The sequence below is a fragment of the Strigops habroptila genome, chromosome 5 (assembly GCF_004027225.2).
Source record: "Strigops habroptila isolate Jane chromosome 5, bStrHab1.2.pri, whole genome shotgun sequence".
Taxonomy (NCBI): Eukaryota; Metazoa; Chordata; class Aves; order Psittaciformes; family Psittacidae; genus Strigops; species Strigops habroptila.
Window position 1 is genome coordinate 30,769,026 of NC_044281.2, and position 6,225 is coordinate 30,775,250.

Consider the following 6,225-nt stretch of genomic DNA (forward strand, 5'->3'; position numbering starts at 1 on the left):
GTCAGCCTTTTTCTATTCCACTATCTCCTCGTCATCCACCCACTCCTGTTGCTTTTTTTTTTTTTTTTTGTATTATTTGGCAGTTTTGAAAAAGGGCTTATGAAATAAATGACATTTATAACCTGAGCATGTGAGTGATTTGCTAGAGATCTTAATTACCTGACAAAAATAAGCTAATCAGGAAGATTCACTAGGGATTAATTGTGTTGTGAAACCTGGGTTTTTTTCCTTTCATTTTATGCACCTGGTTGGACCTTCCAAATGAGCTAGTAGGTATCTTTCCAGCAGGGACGGGAAATTGTAGTTTAAAATAGATCGCCATTAGAAACAGGGTACTTTTTTCTCTTTTTTTAAAAATGAGGGCAGAAGTATGTGATTACAGCTTTGAGAAACACTTGTAAAAGTTGAAGAACTTCTAACACTTGTTGCAGCAGGGTTAGACCATGCATTGTTTTTTAACAGCACGCCCATGGGCGATGCCATACCAAGATATCCTTCTCTGTGAATTAAGTCCCTGAGTAACTGCCTTGCTTAGGAGCTAATTTTCAGGGGCAGAGCTCAGGTAAGATGCAGATCTGAATTGACATTATGGGACTTTGCTTGACCCGTAAGCCCTGCAAGTGTAGATCTGACAAACCTTACAAAAGGTATCTACAGAGTAGCTCTGTAATTACTTCCAACCAGTCTTTTTTGGTAGGATGTCATCGTCATTTCAGTGTTGAAACTGTTTCCTTTCACATGTCTGTTAAAAAACAGATGGAAGCCAGTATATTTTGTAGATGCCCTAGAAAATTTTTAATTTTTTAACAGGATAATATTATTAATCATGGAGAAAGGAGGATGAGTATGAGATTTCTAGAGTATTTTCCTGCTCTATAGTACAGGCTCCCTCTGAATGAATAATCAAATATCTTTGTCCCTGAATTAACCATCCTTCAAAATGGGAATGAAGTATTCCTTTTAACATTTTGTATGCTTTGTGTACTTAGGTTGCAAACTTGTGGAAAAATAGTCTGGCTCTTGTCACTACCTCATCTTCTACCTCACTTCTGTAGTTAAAAAGGGAAACTGTATTAGAATAAGGAAAATCGTACCATCTGAATTTTATTTTTTCTTTGCTTCACTTTTAATCTTCATGTTAAAATGGTCTCCAGCCTTCTTCCCAATGGCTATGCATTTAAAATAAAAGCACAGATTCACACAGCTCTCTACAGTAAGAAGGAAAGACTCTGGGCCAAATCTGCCCTGGAATTAAACTGGAGATATGCCTGTTGTTCATCCTGCTGCTTCTGCAAAGTAGGTTTCTTTTTGCTGTTTTTTGCAATTACTCCAGGGATCTTGCATTGCGGGTCACAAACATATGCCAGCTCAATGGTCCTTCAGTTTATTTTTATCTTCATGCAAGATAACCATTCATCCATGGAGTAATTTCTTTAAATGAGGCATTTTAATCCAAATTGCCAGTTAATACCTACAGGGCCAGCTTTCCTCCTGATCAGCTCTGGAAATTAAGGGAAGCTTTGAATACTACTGTAAAGTTCTGCTTGCAGAAATTCTGAAGGACTTTTGAAACGCAGAGCAAAATTGATAGGGCAAGCTCTGGAGCTTTGGACAAAATGCCAAACTGTAGGGTAGGGAAAGCAATGTGTGAGATTAACTTTGTGTTTGGGTGTCTCAGCTTGCGTGGGTCTGGTTTTGGATTATGAAGGGTAAGTAAAGGGTAAAGTAAGTGAAAATGAGGCTGCGGTCTCACTGCACTGTACTTCATGTGTGTAGAATGGCCATTGTTACGCTCTTTTGTGCCTTTTCCTTTTAAGCTGATTGTCTGATTGTTGTCTATGGTAGTTTAAAGCTGAATGATCATCCCGCTTCTTCTATTTGTGTGTTTATATAAAGGTAGCTACTGTAGCTTCCAGTTAAACTTGAAGGGAATAGCTCAAGGATCTCTCAAATTATGTGAGTGCAAGTGTATTTCCTTTGAAAACCTAAACCAGACATTCAAGCCACCACCTGAAGAGCCTTCCATGTCAGAGCACATATGGAATTTGAGGGGAAACTTCCCTCTGTGTATTTATGTGGCTTTGACTTATTTGTAAATACTAATGGATCCCAAGTGATTTCCCCAAAAATTTCTTAACTGTATTACAAAGAAAAATCATCCAAGTCTTTTATTACATCTTCCACTGGAGCTGCAACTAAATCAATAGGATCCTCTTCAAAAATTAGGAAGGCACCCATTAGAGCCCAGTATGATGATTCTTCTAAATGGTGGTGGTTTTCTCTATGCAATATTGAAGGAGAACGAAGCACAAGAACAGAAGACAAATTCAAATAAGCAAACTAGCTAACTCCATGTCCTGTTGCTCTGTTGAAACTCACAGCTTCTGTAGTCTGTGAGAAAAAGACTCCTGAATTTTATTTGAAGTATTTTTAAGATTTTAAGATTGCAGTCCTATCAAAAATCTGTGTCTGCATTCCTCCTGCTATTTCCCACTCTGTACAGCCTCTTTCATCTGCCAGCGGATGCAGTTTAGTAGTCAACTAGATTAAAGTAGAATTAAATATGAAAAACAACACCTGTAATTAAAAAGGCTGTAAGTTACCAACCATTGTTGTACAATTAAAGATGTCAGTAACTGTCATTGTTCTCTAGTCACTCCTTCATGGCTTGTTCATTTTAGCTTTATTATAAAAATATAACTACCTGTTGATAACAGCTGCACAGTCTAAGGACTTTCTACTCCATTAGATGGGGCAAGGGGGTTAAAGCTATTTATGTTTTCTTATAAATAAGCACAAACTATGTTACAATGCCATTCCATTTATTGGACTCAACCTTTAAGCAATCTGTCCATAATTGCACTAGAAAACGTTAAGAGTAATTTGCCAGGCACCTATCTGGGACAGTAAGTATCCTGAATAAAATACGATTGTTGTGCTCTGAGCACCAATAATAAGAAAGCACGGCACTGAGTGTTCTTACTTTTAAAGCAAAATATAATTTTTCCTGGAATATGTGCATTTAAAAAAAAAGAAAACCACAAAACCCCAAAACCACAAAACCCTCTGCATGCTTTAACTGATTATAATTTATTATTATGGCTTGACTTTGGAATAATGCAATTACATAATGCAACTAAGAGGAAGGGATGGGTTAAAAGGAGATTCTAATTACACTCGAAATTGGAAAAAAAGTCTCATCGTATTTTTTCTGTCATCCCAATTAATTTAGCTGTGGTTGTACAAATTCTGCGTTCCAAAACGGTATTTAGCTCAGGATGGTTAAGAGATTATTGCGATTTTGCTTAGAGTTTGCCCAATATATGGAAGTGCTGCTAAACCCATCCAAATTTTCACAGATATTTGAGCAGGTTCTGACTTTGATTCACTCTTGTCCCCCTTTACAAATATAAATTCAGTTATAGTACCTGTGCAGATGACTGAGACTGACTGTGGTGATATGTATGATTCATTCAGTCCAAATTAAAATCTACCATCCCCTGTGGGTGTCTTACCCATCAGCTCTGGCCGATGGTGGGTAACGGAGAGCTCTTAATCTTCTCCTTTTAAGCCTTCCTTACTGCACTATTGTACTGAGAAAAATACCAATGTCCTGCCTTTTACTTAAAACTTAATTAGACATAATTTTATATTGGATATTTCTAGAACCTGCAAGTATTTATTTTCTAAGATCCTTAAGACAAATCCCACTGCGTTAATCCTAACAACTGAAATGCTTTAAGTTCTGTCACTCTCTTTGTATCTTTGATTGCTGCAACACTATTTTCTTTGTTCTCAACAAATATAATAATTCCCCAAACTGCTGATTCAAAGGGGTTTTGTACCATCCATCAGTTGAATATGTTATATTCCTCTTTGTATCCTGCTTCCATCTTCCCTACCCTGTAATTCATAAGTGGCTTTCAGAGGTCTTCTCTGCACCCATCCAGTGTTTAGAGTCTGGTTCCTGCTTCAAACTAATCACAAGTAACTCAGTCCACATACTAGATTTCCAACAAAGTAAATTCCGTCAACAGGCCTTGGGAGAAATCCCTCATAAGTTTCTGCTGATTTACCTCATTATTTGCCTACAGGTATCTCTTCCAGCCCAGTGACTCTGCGTGTACTGGAAATGGCAAGATCCATTTTCACCCGAGGGCAAGCTAGACATTCACCTCTGGAGGAGACGTGCACAGGCAGTTCCCATGGTTCAGCAAACGTGCTGGAAATCTCCCATTTTTCTCACAGTACCTTGTTTATGTAGCCACACCATCAAGCTTCACCTGTCAGCCTCACGTTTGCTTTGAGCTAGGCTCATTTCTGTGGTTCTCTCTCAGTTCACACACTGTAGTGGAATATTTAAACTGAAGCGAGCTTTCTATGCAGTTAATTATTTTGCCATAATGTCTCTTTTAATTTTTTATCATACGACGTTTTCCTCCAAATAAAACCTTATAGGGAAAGGGTTAGGGTAAAACCAAACGTTTTCAATTGCTGAAACAAGGAGTCTGCAGTGAAGCTTATGCTTTACAAAATGGAAAATAAGAAAGCATCTTTTATTCTATCATATATTAAAATTAAGGGAATGAGTGCCTCATTTGCTTAAAGATTGACTATTACTATTCACCTGGTGGCAAGCAGCCTTTATCTCACACCTTTAATGAAAACAGAGCTCATTAAATAGTAATTTTTTTTAACGGTGATAGGAGCCTGGGTTTGAGAAGCACTGCTCTGAGTTCCCTTGTAAATTGTTCATGATGGTCACCAATAACAGAATTTCTTGTACCACTCCCCACTCCTAAGAGCTTTCATTCCATATGTAATCACTTATGAATGCCAGACAGGCAAAGAGCCTTGCAGACAAGGCAAAGAGGTTTCACTGTCGGATTTCTGAAGTTAGAAAAAGGAAAGAAGCTGTTGGATACACAGCAGGTGAAGTAAGTAATTCTTGAACAGGGGACAAGCGTTCAGAAAGACACAAGAGCTTTGAGGGGCAGTGAGCGTCCTTAGGTTTTGGCTGGCATTGCAGTGGTCTTGAAACAACACAAAGCTTGTTGAATTTCTCTGCTTTGACAACTGCTGCTTCACCTCTCATTAACAGATGTACCAAGCCAACATCCCATTCATTATCTCCCTCTGGCCATTGCTATGCCCTCCATTCCTCCAAAAGATTTAGTCAACAACTCCACCCTGTTGCTGTGTAGGCTAGTTGTCAGCACCACCCAACTATTCACATGTTAAAGACATAAAGTAATTGGCAGTGTGCTTTTATGCTCAAATTCACAGCTAAAGTTCCCATTCCATTTCAAATGGTATCAAATGCTCTTTACTCTCATTATAGTCCTCATCTGTTCCATGGCTTTGCATGGCACAAATCACTACCTTTGGATGAATACTTGTTGAGAACTACAAGAGCATTGCCAGGGTGTGCAGAGATGCAGTTAGAAAAGCAAAAGCTCAGCTCGAGTTGAAACTGGCCAGAGATGTCAAAAACTATAAGGGTTTTTCAGGTATATAAACAACAAGCAAAAATCCAGGTTAATGCAAACACAGACCCACCATCAGTGAAAGAGGAGTTGATATGTGAATGATTACAGGAGGTTGACCCTGCAAATCAATGGGCCCTGGCAATATCCACCTGAGGGTATTAAGAGACCTGGCTGACCTTGTTGCAAAGACGCTCTCTATAGTCTTTGAGGAATCATGGAGACTTGGGGACGTCCTAGAAGACTGGAAGAAGGCTAACGTCACCCTTATCTGCACGATGGGTTTAAAAGAGGATCCAGGAAAGTACAGGCCCATCAGTCTTACTTCAGCTCCCTGGGAAAGTTATGGAGTGAATCCCTCTAGGTGCTATCATAGGTCAAATGAAGCATGCGATTGGGAAAAGCCAGCATGGATCCACCGGGGGCAAATCATGCTTGACAAACCTGATGCCATCTACAATAAAGTAACGTGTGTGGTTGATGTGGGGTGAATGGTGGACATTGTCCTCCTGAATTTCTCCAGGGCTTTTGGATACAGTTTCCCACAGCTGCCTCCTAGAGAAGCTGATGCATTACAGTCCAGAGAAGTGGTCTGCACGGTGGGTGGGGAATTGGCTGACAGGCTGCACCCAGGGGGTGCTGGTAAATAGCTCCTTTTCAAACTGGTGACCTGACACTAGTGGGGTCCCTCAAGGACTGATATTGGGCTCAACACATCTTCCTAAGTGATCCGGAAGAT